This window comes from Buteo buteo, chromosome 13 (genome assembly GCF_964188355.1).
Source record: "Buteo buteo chromosome 13, bButBut1.hap1.1, whole genome shotgun sequence".
Classification (NCBI taxonomy): Eukaryota; Metazoa; Chordata; class Aves; order Accipitriformes; family Accipitridae; genus Buteo; species Buteo buteo.
The window spans coordinates 34,757,070-34,775,892 of record NC_134183.1 but is presented as its reverse complement, the minus strand read 5'-3'; positions in this window follow the sequence as shown (position 1 = coordinate 34,775,892).

Genomic DNA, 18,823 nt, shown 5'->3' with positions numbered 1-18,823 from the left:
ACACCAAGGTATACAGGCTAATTAGCACTTACAGCACTGCCAGGTCCAAACTCCGCTTAGTATCTCTGCATGATATTATGCTGCCCAATGTAGAACCAGCAGGTTGCTTGGAGCTAAAGCTGGGATTGCTAATATGGGGCTCTTCTCTGCAGAGTAGACCTGACCATTGTTTTCTCTAATTAAACAGGGTATCTGCAGGACCTCCTCTGTTCTGCAAAATTACAACCTCAGGATGAATCAATAGGAAAAATACCAAGTTCTGGCTGTTGAGTGCTCTACAAACAGGGAAGATAATATACTCCTGCACTGTATGTTAAAAATAGAAATAATAAAAGATAACTTAGTCTGAAGTGTTATGTATAGGATATTTAATTTTAGTGAAAAATATATTTCAAAACAAAAACAATGGGATCCTTCTACCTCCAATCTGAGGTGAATTAATTCTCAGTATTAGTGTAGGACCTTGGTGTTGAGAATAAGCTCTTTGTATTTCTTTTTATCCTTTTTGAACTTTGTATGACTTTAAATTTCACTCCTTCCTACACACAGTTTATTTTGTTTAATAACTGGTTTTCAAAGCATGAAGACCTTGAGCTCAAGTATTCTGACAAAATGGTTGGGGGAGAATGTTTTGGGCTTTGTTTTCCCCTAAATAAGTAATTTATTCAATAAATGAAAATGACAAGCTTCAAAAGAGCTTTGAATCTTGTTCTTTAAATTTTAATACGGTAAACTAGGACAAATGTAACTGTTTTGATGGATTGGATTCTAAAAATAGTATGTGATTTTCTTAATTAAAAGAGAAGTTTTATAAAAGCTCAAGTAACATTTGCAGGGATAAGAAGGAAGGAAGGAACCCTATTGTGAGTCAGAGATTGTCACTGATTCCTAGTCGGTGCCTCTGCCATGTCACATACCTGCTTTGTGCCTCTAGTTCTGAGTCTGTATGTTGTGAAAAAGTTTGAAACCAGTTAAAAAATTGCTATTTGTGAAGCACTGTGAGAACTGTACACAAACTAAGTATATTGTCATCTTCCAGAACACTGCTTGCTATCAAGGATATATCCTAATTATTTCCAGCAATCTATACAGCACATCTTAGCATCAGTATCAAGGGAAGAGTGAGAAAATTTTACTAAAAGATTAAAAACATCAACATGAAGTATCATCAAAATCACTGGAACTAGAAACCATATGGAATCACACCAGTTCATTTAACAGTCTTGTCTTCAAGATAATACAGCTGGTGACAAGAGGCTTAGACTAACAAGGCATTAGACTACCAGGCCAGACTCTGGTCAGCCTTGCCACAGACTACCTGAGCAATCTCTGACAAAGCAAACATACTCACTCTGGGTCTCAGTAAAACAGGGATTGCAGTACTGCTCTTCTTCTTTTATGATTCAAATATGAGCACTCATCCCTCAGTGCTCATTTTCTCAGATTTTAGGGCAACAGAACCCCATTTTGCACCACAGACAGCATACAGTAATAAATAATACTGCAAGTTCACAGGCAATGGACGATGCAAAACTCAGACCCAGAATAGTGGATTCTTTGTTAGCTCATGGCACATTTTTTGTTTGAACTTACAAAAAAATCTCAGGGTTTATGTTACTCGGTACTGGAATTCAGCATAGAACCTACATTGCTTATTTTTAAAGCAAAACTAGACATGCAAGATAAAAAGAAAAATTAACAAGTCACTGAGTGATTTTCCCTGACAGCCGAGCGTTTTGCAGCTCACAAAATCTTGAGTGAACCCTCTATTTGGGGGTTCTTAATTTATAAGAAAATTTCCTAATTTTCTTTTTCTTAATCTCTCTCTAAATTAAGGAGTTACTAACTCCTCTTCTGAGTTCCCTTATTATTTTAAATTAAGTCATGAAGTATTTGCTATGTAAAAGCTAAATTTTTCTTCCCCAGACTAGCAAAAATTTGGCAGTAGAAACATGGCTGCAAGAGCATTGGGACTAGATTAATTTCTGCTGCTACTGTCTTCACAATAGGTCATTTACTCCAGAAATAGCTGAAAGCCTATCTATCAGAAGACAGTTATGATCACTGGAGAAAAACGATGACTTTCAGGACATCATGGGGTGCTTAATTTATATTACACATGGGCATAAAAAGCACTCACTGAGGACAGAATACATAACCAAGATGCGATTTTCCAGAAGTTCCCAAAGAAACCCTCAACTGCTATCAAAAGTCAATAGCCATAACCAGTTACGGGCTTTTGCAAATACCTAATTGAATGAAAGAGAAAACCGAGGAAGAATAAACCTACAACTACACTTTTATCTGTCCCTATCATAGGCTGTGATAAAGTGCAAAAACATAACAACACGAAATAGGTTTGCTGAAGAGAGGCAGAATGGGGGCAAAGTAGGAGGCAGAGTCCTGTGGCCCCTCTTAGTTCCCTAAATACTCCCTCTGAAACCAGAACTATGTTAGGAATCTCTACCTTGAAAAACACGAAGTCTTTTTCCTACTTAAAAATGGCCAAATGGATTAAATTCAAATTTAAGGGGAAAAAAAAATCCTGGACTGCGTCTTTTAATGCCAAGTTTCTGCCTGGAACAAATTTTTGTGGTTGCAATATTAATCCCCTAAAAACAGCATAGAAATGTTGACAGCTGTAATAGTTATTTATACTGGTCCTTTACTTCCACAAAGTTGCTAAAATCTTGTATTTAATTATGAACGCCTAATTATCCTGCCAAAATTAAAAAAAAAAATAAATATATCCCCACTCCCTTAATTTTCAAGAAAAAGATCCAGTATCTGTCTGTAACACCAACATGGGTGATCTTTGGCCACAGACCCCCAAGCTCTTCATCAGTACAATGCAAAAACACAGGGCTGGGGGAAACCGTTTTGGGTTCAGGGACACTGGTGGCACAGAGACATCTTGTTCCACTGGGAGCCAGCTGCCCCCAGTGGAAAAGGGGCCTCACTACCCTATTTCTGCCTTTGAAAATCTGCACATGACCTAGTACAGCATCCTGCATTTACAGGTGTTGATTACCTCTCCCATAGAAGCTTGCGGTATATGAATTAGCCAAAAATACTGCTCAAAACAAGGTTCAGCAGAATAAAGGACTCAAAGACACTGCAAGTTTTTGATTTGAAAAACCCAACGTAAGTGAATTTTAGCCTGTAGGTGGTGGGGTCATATGACATTTGATTATCAGCAGGGAGTTCTCCAAGGTTGCTGACAGTTCTCTTGAGAATAGCTGATTCAGAGTTCTTTTTAGATGAGGTTTTGGCATACATCGCTAGAACTCGCTTTAACATATGCAACTTATCTACTATGTTACCATTTAACTACACTGACTGGTAAAACAAGGTATTTCTTATCATATGTGGCTTAAGGTTGGAAATAGGAAAATGACTGTACAGTGTTAAAGCTATCATGCAAGCAAGTTTAATAAAACAATGTGGAGGGCCAGGAGTCTTTCATTCTTTATTATTAACTAGTTTCAAAGCACACCCAAAGGAGCAGGGGATGCAGAGCATGTAGGAAGGAACTGCATCAGTGTCCATTAGTCATGGGGATAGAAATTTCCAGATTTCAGGCTGAGCTAATACGAGAAAGCAGGACCAGGATGGGGTAGGGATACACCAAAGGCAGATTTTAACTGGAAACAATCTGGGATGTTCATGGATAGTTTGACCAAACCACATTAAACAGCTTCCAGCAGAAAACCAATAATGATAAGTTAATTTTTTTCTGAACACAAGCTATAGATGATGTAGTGAGGATTAAAGATTCAATACCTTAGATTTTATAATTCCTAATTGTAAAGTACAATAGAATATACACTTTTTTAACTTGTTTTTGCTAACACAGAGCAGTTAGGGTAAAACAAAACCAAAGCAAAAATTAAGCAGCCCTCTCTTGGTGGAATTACTGAACTTTTTACAGAGGAGTTTACCACAGGACAGTGCAACTGAAATCTGAAAGGTCTGCAGGAATATATATACATTACTACAAAGTAAAACTGTTTTCTTCCTGTTTTCCATTGTTATTTTAATACCACCAATATTCTACAATACCATTAAAGAGCCTTACTATTTATTTTTTTTTCACTCTGCTGGAAATTTCAAAATCTGGTTTTTTTTGTCCAATTTGATTAATTTTTTTACTTTGAAACTTTTCTACAGAACAAAAAATTCTGGAATGTGGGTTTCTGTTGACAAACAGGCAAACAATGACGATGTGTTCCAGTTTGACTGCGAAGGGAAAAATCATATTAAAACAGAATTTTAGAAGACAGACTAAAAAAATGAGGAAGCTCATCATCAAAGAATATTGATTCTAAAAAATGTGAAATTATTCTGATTCATAATCCTAAATTCAGAATGATAAAAAGATTCAGCTACTTCAACAATGACAACTTATTCACAGAAATCATCAGAAATTGTTAAAGATTTCCCAGTTAAAGTTTCTCTCCTGTAATATTAACCGGGTAGAAATGAAAAAAGTGGACAGACTAACATCAGGCAAATTCTTTCCTTTTCAGAGAGAAGTAATGTAGTTTGGAAAAAATTTTCTGAATTTCACCTATTAATAACTGAGTATAACTACTCATGGGCGCCAATTGTTGACAGTTCTTTTAAAATCTCTATTCATTGGGCTAATGAGGTTAAAAAGGTTAACACTCAAGTGGAAAAGAAAATAATTACAATATTAAAAGGCTATTTGAAATTGAAAGGGGTACCTTCACCTGCATTAGTGGCTTCAGTTCTGGTGAGCAAGTGGGCAAAAGCAAAGCTGAGGAGAGAGACTGGTGAGGGAACTAGATGAAGGAAAGGAAAGACTTCTCTTTGAAAAAAAAGCATGGATGAAAGGAACATAAGTTTATTTTAGAAAGGAGATGAACAACATTAGACTATATAAAAATAATAAATAGTGCAGGAAAAAAGTGAGGAATTTCTTTTTGACTACTCTCACGTTAAAAGAAAAATGAGACATTCAGTACAGAGCTAGAAGACAGAAATTTTAAAATGGATGAAAAGAAAACTTGGATAAAACATGGTTAATCCATGAAACTTACTGCTGCAGATAAAATTGAGGCTAATTCTTCAGCAGATACAAGTTAGGACCAGTTATGATCATCAGGAATCCAAACACCATGGGAATTCTGCACAGCAGTTTTTTAGCCCTCTATGCTGTCCCTTTCCCTCCTCCAAAGAAACAAAATCAAACCAAAGACTTGGAATATGAAGTCCCATGCTTCAGGGAGGAAAATCAATAATTAAAAAGAAAACTAAAACACAGGCAGGTTATGTCAGAATTGTTCTTTACAGATTTGGGGTATTTTCTTTGAAACATCTGGCTCTGGCTATAGAGACAGACTTCTGGACTACATTCCTCTGACCTAGCATGGCAAGTTTAGCTTTTGCCTTTATATTGTGTGTATTTTGCTTTTCTGTCTCCCTATTTGTTAGAGACACAGTCAAAGCTTCCTGTGTTTATGGAATGTCTGCAAAAACCACTAGTTTTCTGGGTGGGGAAAACTGACCACAAGCGCTGAATGTTCAGAGGTTGTCTCAAAATTCATCTGATGATTAAAAACAGGTTTTGGGAACAGAAATCTCTCTCTCTCCCTTCCCCCAAATCAGTGTGTTGATTCAAATGCATGCATTTTTTAAAAGGAAGATGAGTGGTGTTTTGTTTTTTTTTTTTTGTTTTTTTTTTTTTGTAAAGGAAAAACAGATGAACTGTTTTTCTCCTAGTAGCAAGAGCTTGGATTGTATCATCTTTGAACTTTGCAAGTTCTATTTCATTTGTGTTTGGATCTCAGTCGGGCATCTTCTCCCACTGTGCACACACATGCAAATAATCTTCAGCATTTTCTGTGGAGAAGGAGAAATAGCAAGCAAAAACCCAAACACCCTCCCACTCTGCCCAAAAGACTCACTAACTCTTTCACCAGTCCTTTGAGGAAGAACCATCACGCTGGCTTGGGTCTCCCTTTCTTATACTCTCTGACCAGAGAAGTGAGAATTGAGTGAAGTCTGGAAAAGCATTTGCTAGAACCACAGGCCAACATTCTCAGCAAAAAAAGAGGAACACCAGTGCTTCAATGATTCCCACCCAGTGCATAACCCCTTGAAACCAGAGTGAGCTGGTATTCAGTACAGTAAGCTCTAGCAAGGCAATGCTGTTAGCCTTACCGTAGAACTGAGGAGCTGAGGCACAGAAAAGTGAAACCGCTTACCTACTGTAGAAATTCGCCTGAGAGAAGGAACTTATACTGAGGTCTCCTAAATATGAAAATAGCGATCCAGTTGCTGCAACATCTCTTCCTGGAAGTCTATTCACTCCCTACCTTGCTTTCATGACTTCCTTATTTAGCTGAAGACTCCAGCCAGATACAGAAAAACATCATGTAATATTGAAAAAATAACCATTCCTCTTTCCTTTGTACTTTTTTTTGATGTAGTGGGAAAGGAAAAAAAAATAAGAAAGAGAGAAGCCATTTTTCTTTGTAAGGACTTCACAACACAAAGCTCAGCACAGAACTGCTGTAGGACAAATTCTCATGAGACCATGAGTCCAGTAGCTTTCTTTCCTCATGACAGTTGATCACATAACAAATTTCAAGGAGATGCTGCCCACTATATTTCTTTCTCATTGCAATGAAGATAGGTATTGGACTCTATAAAGAGCCGTAGGGAACAGTGCTACAAACTAAATTTATAGGGACAAACGTTCCCTCTCTCCTCCTTCTCAGAGAGATTTGCTCATCCAAAACAGAGCTAAGAGTTGGCATTTGCCATTTGGTAATTCATGGGCTGCACAATTTAACTCAGGAAGTGAAGAACATGTTCAACTGAAACTGTAGAGGAATTTTAAGTAGGAAGAATATAGTTACTCACAATGGACTTCAGCTAGAAGACAGGAGTTATCATCACTTGAAAAAAGTAATAGGTAGCTTATACCACAAGAGATATTGGATGTGACATGAAACAGAAGTCTCCTAGAGCCTTCAGTAATGACATGCCAAGGAAGGAAGACATACGAATTTCAGCTTCACATTTGCTGTTGGCTCCATTTTCCAACAATTGCTATTACTGTCTTTGTTTCTATAAAAACAGAAAAACATTAAAAGTGGTGGAGCATAATCAACAAAGCACACAAGATCAGCAGCAATAGTAAAAACTGGAGCCAAAGCAGTCTAGTTCAATTGCTGGAAAACAGAAGAGGGCTTTAGCACATAGATCTTACCCTGAGGGTCAAGTAATTTGTGTAGGGCCCTCCTACTAGGATGGTCCCATATTCCCTTTAACAGTCTTGCAAAAAAGGTTGCAGAAGCCAAAAATATAATTTGTTAGAAGCTAGGGTGAAAGCAACTTTGATTATAAATGGTGGAGAGGGGAAAAAAAAAAAAAAAATCGATCCTTCCATTTTTCAAGTACTGTTTTTTAAAAAGTCATTTTTACTAAAACTCCAGACATTGCTCCCTTAGCAGACTGCCTGTGGAGCCATTCACTAACCAAGGGTATTTTGGAGCAGCTGGTTTCCTTTAAATACGTGCATATATAAGAAATTGGTGTTACTCCCTCCCTTTCCCACTGCAACTCCTCTTTGAGCTATTCTTAAGTGCCTTGGCCAACTTAATTAGTCCAGTCAGGCCAGGCTCATTTCTCTGGCACCAGCATTTAACAGCTCTGGTCAGCACACAGCTATTTGTGTGTAGGTTTCATGTGGCTTCATTTTGAAATAATGAGAGAGGGAAATTTAAAAAAAAAAAGAAAGAAAAAAAAGGAAGGCTAGCTAATGGAGGTGGTGCCATCCCTCCATTTGAGATGTAAATAGAATGCAGAGAGACTTGATCCCATACTTCACACTTTCACTTCTGCAATGCTAGAGCTAATGTGACAACTGACAGCAGTAAGGGCTGTGTTTTCTGCAATAATAAACTGCAGAGTAGCAGTTTAGTTGGAGATGTGGAAAGAAACAACAGTTATGGAACAATATTCTTGGACTATGGCATTACCAGTAGATGTAAGGCTGTTTTTTTAAAAGGCATGAGCCCAATACAGTAATTCTTCAACTGCGTAAGCTACCAATTTATTACATGAATTTTATTTCCCATTTATAATTATGTGAAAGGACAAGACAGAACATACCCTGAAGATCACAGATAGTCTGCAATGGGAATGCTATTTTACATGGAATATGTTCACATTCTGTGGTGATGGGCAGCAGCATAGGCCTCTAATAACTTGATCTTTTTTAACACCTTCCAGCCTTCATTCTTACAAACATATTTTTTAGAATATGGGTATTCTTTCAAATACTTGTGCTTCTGGAAAGCATAAGGAAAGAGTAATAGAATTATATCTTTAAACTGATAGGTCTTCACAATGGGAAGACAGATTAAAATAATGAGAGATTATTCTTCTGGAACAATCATCAAGGGTAAGCGAAAGAAACCCATGAAAGAAGCACTAATGAAGAAGGGCTAGGAAACCAACAATAGGCTATATTTAAGGTGATAAATTTTTGAGAGACTTCAATTAGATTATTCCCAAAGAAAAACTGTCTGGTAAACAAAATTATTCATAATTAGATTATCTCATGATAAGTTTCTGTTGAAAGAAACCAGTTCTGTAACACAATTAGCAATGAAAAGACAAGAATGATCCTCCCACCCGTGAACTAGACAGGTTCCACTGAATTTGTCTTCCAAATACAAAACTCTTTCATTTTGGCTGTTCTGAGGGTGATACTATGTTTTCAAGCAATTCAATTAATTTTGAAGTATCAATAGGATTTTGTGCCAAATATCTTTTAGTAACTGATGGTTTGAGCAATACAAGATGTGAAATTATGAAGCCACAATATACTGAAGACCTAATCAGAACATTTCTCTTCATCAAATATTCAAGTGCAAAATTCTCCTTGGGGATTCAGAGATTTTTATGTCATACTGTAGTCGTCCTTAACCACAGAATAATTCAGAAGATTTCTCATTCTTCTTTGGGTATATAAGTATAGTGTAGAGCAAATGCAATCAAAAGTTATTTGCTTTGGCATTGACTGCAGTACTGTCAGCCACTGGGAGACATAACAGGTAAGTCAAGCAGAAAGAAGACAGACAAAGGAGATAACAGTGGACAACTTTGCTAGTAATCTGAAAGCACTCGGAGACCTTCAGGCACAGAGGTCTCGATATAAAATAACAGGATATTACATTCAAAGTAGAAGCTACAAAAATGTGTATATTTAAAATCCTGACACAATTGTTAAAAGGTTTTACCTCTAGGGTCTTCTGGATATGGACTGTGATACGGTCTTTTATCAAAACATAAGCCAGTTCCAATCTTGGAAGTGGAAAAACTTGCATTGTCCTGAACCACACCGGCTAACAAACTGTGTTTCTCATCACAGCTAATACACCTGGAGGAGCGCAGCCTTCTTGTGGCTATATTGCATCATGCTGTGTGGGTGCATCCTTTGCATTGGACAGGCTAAACTTATGAAAGAGAGAACAGGAGGTTTCGCACCCAGCTGACAGTACAAAGCGAAGAATGTCAGAGCTAGGACTCAGAGCTGTGCCCCAGGAGAATCTCCTGTTTCCACCGCATTGATTTCTCTCAAGCCAAACCCACATTTTGATATCACTTTTTAACACCAGTAGGTTGCATAAGTGACTTTTAAGCACATGAATGCGCCAGCTCTTTAATTAATGCAGGCTTTGGGACAGATAGCAAATTATAAGGCAAGCTACTGTTCCTCTAAATATTGCAATCCAGGTAGCCAAATATGAAATTTCACGTGAGCAAGAAGAACAGTGAGAGGAAGACTTGGGATCAAAAACTTAACACTTCCCCCCCCCCCCCCCCAGTCTAAAGTTAAGATTATAGAAGAAATCACTTGAAAAAAAAACCAGCAAATGTGCCAATTCCCTATGAATCAGGTATCTTAAATCAAAATGCTGTGAAACAGCATCTCCTGTAGAAATGTCACAGCTAGATAAGAAAGATATATCTTGCCTGAGGCTCTTTCTGGCTTAAGACTCTCTAGCATTCCCAGCAGTTGATGCAGTGATCCTATGAATTTCCCACAGCAGGCAGTGGGAATGACAAACATTCTTTTCAAGGCTATCCTCAGCAGTGGACCCCTCGTACAGACTGTTAAAAACAATCCCTTAATCCCCTCCACTCAGTGCTGACCTAAAGGAACAGAGGATCAAAACACAACCTCTGGAATGACCTTAGCTTGCTCTGTAACACCTCACCAAGGGTCAGAGATGTCAAACAGCTCCCTGTGGGCCTTTGCTGTTCTTTAAGGAATGTGCTCTTTATCAGAAAAACAAGAAAGCTCCTTTAGAAATACGTAACACATACATGGGGACTGCTAGTCACCTTCCTTATGAGATTACATGCAAAGAAGGCGGCAAAAATTACATGTATACAATCAACTCACCAAGGCCACATTTTTTCAATGATTACTGTCTGAATTTCATTCTCTAAATAATTTCTGTAATTTCTCAATTTCCCAAAATGTAGCAGAAGACACTGAAACAGTAACTGCACAAATCCAGATTTGAAAAAACAGAAAATCTCAAGTTTGAAGCAGCAGTGCCTGCCCCCATTTTTAAGCCTTAGAGACATGGAATAAGGCCTAGAACACAAGTGCAGAGGACTCAAGACCACAGAAAGCGATGCAGATTTGCTCCTGTTCCTTCATGCACAGGGTCAAAAGAGAGGGAGAGAATTTAAGCAGTTTTGTAAATATAATTAAAATGGCTCTGACAGAAGCCTCTGTTCAACTTGGTTGTCTTGAAACTAAACAAAGTTGATTGACTTTTAGGAAAACTACAAAGTAGCTGCTTGTTTAATTATCCCATTTATTATGTCTCTCCCTAAACTCAGTGACAGCAATAGAGGCACACGAATGTGGTGGCAAAACACGCTTTACTCCCTTTGAGGTATTTAAGTTAACTTACAAGCTATTCATGGCTTTGAGGATAATCACTTATCTTTTGGCATAATTTTCTGTTACACTATCAGGATTCCCTAGCTATCTACTTCCTCAACAAGAGACTTTTTTTGCTGAAGACATAAAGTAGAAAACCTGGATCTTTTGAACCAGTTACCAAGATTCTGATCTGTTTCAGATAGTTTATAGCATACAGAGCTTGTGACAAAGCTCAGGTTAATGAGCAACCACTGCTCTATAAAAATCCCATACATGCACATGGAAAAACTCCTCAGTATTCAGACTCCATTCCCAAATGGAATTTGTAGGTGGCTAGAGGGACTCAGGGATGACAGCATCAGGGAGACGGACAGAAAAGCAGAAGTTAATTCAGAAAAAAAAAAGAAGAAGAATGGAAATAACATCACTGCAAAAAGTCTTGGAAGCTTATCACTTTTCTACTGCTTATCATGTTAGTACAGAAGCACACTTTTACACGAGTGTTTATTAACCCATGCTCCCCAGGCTACTGGCAGTCTGGGGTAGACAGGAGAAGAAAGTCTGCAAAATAACTGGAAGAAAAAAACTCACAAAACAGAACATGCATATGCACATTGCCATGTACTTACTTGAGCAAGGCACCAATCAAAATGACGAGTACTATAAATTACAGAAGAACAGTTCAAATTTAGCCTTGTTTATCATGGTGACAATGTGTGTGGTGTGTGAGATGGTCTTTCTTTTGTTTTCCAAACAACTTGGTGGTCCTTGGACAAACAGAAAAACCTGCCCTAGAGCACTGTTACATTCTAGGATTTGCCAGCATGCTGGGCAGATCCAGCTAAGTGTACCATGTAGTCTTAGTACATAGTGTATGTGATGTCACAGCACATAGCTTGCTTTGTCAGTTCGAGGGAGTGTAGAGCCATGCTGTGACCCTGCTGCATCCCTGCAGAGGTGCCAGTCATCCATCTGCTTGATGTCAATCTTTACTCCAGCCCTACACACAGAAGACAATTGCTGCCTGGATCTGTCTGCTGTTTGCCAGAGGACAGACAGGCTGTGGTATTCCTTTCTGCAGCAACAGTGTCTCAGTGTGACCAAGGAGATTAAAACAAATTCACCATGATGCAAACTAAAGCTTTGGAGACAGAAGATCACGGAGGAGTCTTGTATATTTTTCATGGCTTACATATTCAGGAAACATGGAGACACACTGTGGAATTCACTTCCACACAGTCTGGAGAGCAAATCTTTAAGGGTTCAAAGGCAACTAGACAAACTCAGAGGAAAAAAAAAATAATCCATTGTTACTGAACACAAAAGCACTGTCTTTGATTAAGGTGATCCTTGCACCACAGATTACTGGAGACTGGGGAAATACCTGGGGAAGGATCTCTACAACTGTATCTTGTTCTTCCATTTTCTCCTACGCATCCACTACTATGGAGAGAACGTTATGCTCAAAGTTGGAAGAGTGTGGCCATTCTTCCACCATTACAGCAAACCGCAATTCCCAACCAGAAAAGCATTTATAGACAAAGGACAACCCTGCTGGAGTCTAGGGAAAGCAGGGAATGTCATTATCTTTTGAAAGGTATTTCCTTTCCTGCTTCCACGAAGAGTAAGGATAAAGGCAAGCTGTTAGTGGATTTGCAATCCCGCTGGGACATTTTTATGCCTTTATTGAAACAAGTACAGAGCCCCTTTAAAAATGGGAGAGGGCTTTATAAGCACAATGAGCAAATGGTCATAGAACCCACCTTGGAAATAAAATATTTACATCACCTAGAGAAGATTATTTCAGACAAAATACAGAATATGAACTGGCAATAAAGAATGGAAGCCCAAAACAGCTTGGCATCTAATTGTCTGCCACAAACCTAATATTCATGAAAGATCAAAGTGGAAAAAAATGGCATAATTCTGAACTACAATACTAATAATCTCAAAATTTGACCTAGCAAGTCACCATTCTATTATTTACAGTGCCTCCATCTTTGGCCACTGTTCCAATAAACTTCTGAAGAAGAGCTGTTATATTGCCTGGTACAGGAGAGTCTTGTCCTTGGCCAGCCCATGGGCATCACTCTTATCCAGATTAGAGGAGTACCTGAACACTTCATTTTGATGTGATGGCACTTTATATGTTGCCACAAATAACCAATGATGATATAAGACAGCATGAGCATTGCTGGTTCCAAACTTCACCATCAGATAAAGACCAAAATGCTGCAACAGCGCTATGAACATTATCAAATATTACATTATTGCACAAAAAAGGATACCCCAGCCTTCCTGCTAATACTGGTAGAAAATGCTTAAGACTCCAGTTCTGCCTGTTAAGTTGAAGAAGAATAATTTTTTAACTGTCTCAGAAAATGGGATGAGGTGGGCAGTTCTGATTTGAGTCCATAAGGAACAATAATGTACGATGTATCAGTACGCTACAGATTGAGTGAATGAATGAATCAAAAAAACTGCAAGCTTTTCTTTCTCTCCAGCTCAGTTCATTAGCAGCTAAGCAATACACAAAATCTTCTCAGTGCAAAATGTTTGGATGTCTTGATCTCTAGTCAAAGGACAGGAGATTCACATAGTAGAAAGGGCAGACAAGCTGTATTGGACACCTGTAGCTGTGAGGTTCACCACTGACAGACAAAGGGATCAAGGGGAAGTTTCTGCCTGTAGGATTTTACTGCTCTTCCATTGGGGTTTCTAGCAAAAGAAGCCAATCACAAAGCTCCCAGCAAAGCCTACAACCTAGGACTTGTTCCATGCTCTTACTATCCCTATCCTGTTTTCTAGAATAAAACTAGTAGAGATGAACTATATAAAAACAAGGGTTAGCATGAAGTTTGTGTCACTGCTCTGGCATATCCTGCTCTCTTCCAAGGATGGATACATTTGCAGTGACCCAAGAACCAGAAGTCAATGAATGCTAACCCAGACCCTAGAAAACTTTCAAGGCTTCCAGAGCAATTCCCTTTTCTATCAGCGTTTGGTGTCAGAAGGAATTTAAAAACAGATCACCGCGTCCACTGGACTTAGCTTTTCCACTGGCAGAGTAGCAAATAGCATAGTCTACCTCCAAAAATCAGCTTCTGGATCAGCTGACAGAACCCCAAAGGGAGCTGCTGCTTTAGACACTGTTGCTTCTGGAGATGCTGCAAGGTTCTGAAGACAGGCCGGGCCTGCATACCTTAAGTGTTTGATAAGATCAAAGTCCAGAAGAGTAAGGCAAAGAAAGTTGTAGTATCAACTAATCAACTAGTATCAACTATCAACTATCAACTAGTATCAAGTGTAGTATCAACTAATCACAAAACTCAGCAACCTGAGATGAATTCTGACTGTTAATCATAAGCCACTAGAATAAAGATTCCTACAATGCTCTTTCCTACCTGATTATATGCCAGTCTGAATTTACTGGAAGTCCTAATTTAAGATCACATTTGCATCACAGCATTGATCTCAAGTCAGGTTACTTGTTTCCTAAAGAGGCAGTTGCCACTAGACTCAACAGATGCTACTTTCTGCCCTTAGTCATCCTGACTCACAACAAACAGAAGAAATCAAAATCTACATCTTCCTCAGCAGCTCCCACATGCCAGACCTTTCTGATGTCCATGTAAGTCCAAAACCAGCTGGCTTATTCACTCCCTGACTGTGTTTTAAAGTGTTGAGGGGCCTCAAAAATTATCAGGCTGTTTCTTGGGATGTCTTGTTTGATGCACGGAAAGGACATTGCCTCTCTGGCAGGGAGGAAACCTCTGGGCTATGCTGCCATCATTCCTATGGCATCAGTTCCCACAAACACATCTCAGTTAGCTTGGTAGTGCTGTTGCCATGGCAGTACAAAGCTAGTTCAAGATCACAGCTTATGTATTTAGCCAGCTTCTTAAATGGATTTTACAGCCTATTTTGCCTTAGCTGTACTACTCCCAGTGGTGAAATAGCCTGTTTAAGGACAGAGGTATTAAACCTTCAGTTAGTGCATTTCATTCTAATTATAATTTCAGCTCTGGTCTAGTCTCTGGAAGAATGTCTCCAAGAAAGCCATTTTCTAGGCATTTTCTTTTTAAAATATAAAAAGCAGAGATGGAGAAGCAGAATCATGCTTAAAGCAGCTTAGAAGGAAATGCTGGGATCCCCAGAGGGGCTGGGAAACATGTGGGTTTGGGATGAAAAGAACCAAGCCAAGAGCTAGCTGGCTACTTCCAGCTTTCACACCATAAATCATTACATTCCTTAATAGCCAGCCAGCTTTCACGTGTAGAAAGAAACTGAAAGAAACTGAATACGGTAGGATGTAGCAGACAAGATACATCTTAGTCAAGGGCACGCTGTGTCAGGGATCCTTTCGTACTTTAGTAGAAGCACAAATTAAAAACTGGCACAAGGCCCAGCATCTCTGTAAATCAATACAGCTGTTTATTTAAACCAAATGACTGGCAAGGATATCAAGCTTTGATTGTTGTAGCCATTTCCAAAAGGAAATTAGTAACATTTCAGGAGATGACAGCAAACCCATGTAAGAACAAAAGAATTCTTTCCAACTAAGTTTTTATTCATTATAGGGCATGCTTTCAGTTCCCTGCTTGAAGTCCAGTAATAGACAGTACCCATTATTAGCAGAATTGATTATCATAAAACCCAACAGATGACCAGACACATATTCTTCCCCAAGTGTTCCTGACAGCAGAAAGCTCCTAAATATATTTGTAGTCATGAGTGGCATGGGTTTAAGCTTCTTGGTAATGTGTGAGAATCAAATCCCTAGATTTAACTGCCGAGGGTGTTAAAGACTGGCATGGACACATGCTGCTGCAGCGATATATAATCCATTGAGTGAGAAGCCAAACTTGGCATGACTCTGGCCCAAGGTCCTGTCTGTGTACAGGGGTAACTGCAGCAAGAACACTAATTTTCTGCAATCTGATATCTTGCTTTAATCCATTTTTTCCCTTTGTGGCCATAGCAGCAGATACATAAATCTCTCTGTTACAAAGAAGTAGGAAAAACTGAGAGAGGAGGAGAATTTGCATCTTTAACTTCCTCTCCCAGCCTATCCCAGGTCACACAAATTATGGTGGTACTTTTTTTTAAAAAGAGATTGCTTTTCATGGTACAGGTGCTCCCTTTCTATTTTCAAGGTTGTTGTTAATTTTTTTTTAATTACCTCCTAAGAGATGGAAACAGATACTCTTAAAAAAAGCTATGACCTTCGACATTTTTAAGCTATGTTGCCATACTTCATTGGAAAGAATTTAAGATGACAGGGCAGGATAAATTTGACAACTTCAAGTGACCACCGGGAACATGAGACGAAAGTCTCTTCTTTTTACACTAACAAAATTCCTTGACTGTGGGTCAGACTCCCAGTTGGTGCAAGAGGATAACACAGACATCACTCTGGCCCACTGTCAGTAAAATAACAGGAACTTCTCCTTGAACATTTGTAATTAGGTGCTAGGGGATTTCTGGTTTGAGCAGCACCGAAAGATCAAGAGTGAGAAAGCAGGAGATTGAGCAAGTGTAAATTATTCTTTAGCCTGCATTTTGCCATTGCTGTTGCAGAAGTCACAGATTCCAACATATTCACATGTTTTAAAAAAAAAACCCTGTAAATCCTGACACACTGGAAGCTTTGCCTATGAAGAAGGTAGCAGAACTGAGGTATTTTCACAAAAGGCCTCCTCAGCTGAAAGCAGGCAACATTAGGAAGTTAAGAACAATTACTATAATTGCAAGGGCTAATAATCTGCTCTATAGAGACAGAATTATTTTCATGCAGTGCTAACCCACTTGATTAAGAACCATGAGGACCATCTCGCTATTTTTAGGTCTGGTTTTGCAAAAAAATAAAACCTGTGTGGCTGAGGATTGCAGACTGTTAAAAAATGGCAGAAGAAAAGGTCTTTGTCACCATGTTGTGGAGATTTGTAGGGCGTGACAGCCAAGAGGCAGCATTAGGAAGTTAAGTGTTTGGTAGTTCTGTCATTCACTCCTGCACTTTCACATATTGCTGGAGCCTCTTAGATACAGTGATGATCCTAAAATTGGTCCTTCAATTCTCAGTAGAAGATACCTACACCTTAGATACAACTCAAGAGATTCATGGTGAAAGGTGCCGGAGAAGCAGTATTTTGTTCTGCATTTTTTTCTGTTACTGTAATGTTATTGGTAGAAATTTTGGATGATCAGTAAAAACATCTTTCTTTGGCGTTTTGAGCCTGATTATTGCCATGGTAATCTAAGAGAGAAGAAGCACTGAAGACTTTTCCATAGGTAAGGGTGCTCCAGCTGGCAGCCTGCAGGACTCTCTCTAACCTGTCCCTTTCTCTTGCAGGAGCTCCTACATCCATGCTGACAAGCAGATGCCCTATTGCACCTGTGCACAGCTAAGAACCTTGAACCATCAACCACTGCCTCACAGAGGCTGTAATTGAGGTCTGAATTCCACCATTAAATGATTGCTCTGCCCTACATAACACATAGTTGGCAAACATATGTACTCTGTACCACAAACAATCTTATGTTACATCTTGCCTTCTCCTCTAACTAATGCTTCAGTCATGGATTAATCTTTGTCTGTTTCAAGAAAAGAAGACTGAACAGGAAATAAGGCCTATATTGCTTCAGGCACTACCTGAGCTTGGACTCAGAATCGTAGTGCTTACTTAAGTAAAGCCAAAGCTGTATCAATAAACAAAAAGAGATTCGAACATCAAGCGATTAAGAACAGAGATTCAGAATCTGATTTCAGATACCACAGCATCAGACTGGAAATGAATAAGATTACTCCCTTGTTTGTCTCAAAATAATAGTAATGCCAGTCAACGTAAACCTTGTCAAGCTTCATGGTAGAGGATGTAATACCCTCCCTGCCCAATACAGTAATGCATAATTAAGTACAATAATGCATAATTATGTCTTGTATTAGAGACAGGAAAGCAGTCTATACCTCTTCTGGGGTAGAAGTTATATCCTGAAGAATCTAACTGCTGCTTTCAGAAGTCTACTCCCTCATGAAAAATGTGCTTGTCCTGGTCTTTAGTGGGGCTGTTGAAATATTCTTAACCTTGTAATCAACAATGAAGTACAGACATGATCTTACTGCTGGTCTGAAGATATGGACTTCATGATATTGTACCTATGATCAAGCACATGCAAAAATCTGCTTCTCAATATCCTGAAAAGTACTTATGATCAACAAGAACAGAAATTATTTATATGGTATCAGGAATACTGAGTGATCTTGGCCAGGAAAACACTTGGCCAGCTCCTCACATTTAACTTTTTCAACTCCTTTCCTGACACTGATTTTCAGAACACACATCACACCTACTATGGAAGGGTACTTCTATTACATCTAGTGACAGGGGCACTGTACAACTCAGGGGAAGATCACATCACTCTAACCACTTCAGTCTCTGAAGTCCAAATCTCAGGATCTAACTAGTGTGGTCAAAACCATACTGTGACTACAATAGCATAAGAGTAATTCACAGATGAACGACATTCATATTTCAGCATTTAGACAGCACAGTAGGACACATGGCAGGAAATGTGTTACCCATTCAACTTCGCATTGAAGCAAGCACGTTGCTTCCATTCAAATAAACAGGAGAGAAAAAGAAGAGGCCTAGAACATTTTAACATACACGTTCTTTAACAAAGGGACCATAGGAAATTTTAGCCTGACTCTTCAGAAATCCAGTTCTAAAAGTAGCATGAGTATATCCATCTTGCTGTACACGTGTGTCTTACACTCAAATTTCTCTTCATGTTCATGCTGACTGAGGATATGCTATGATTCCTGCAAGACGTCATGTAAGGATTGTTACAAAAATAAGAACAGAGAAGACTCTTAGTTCA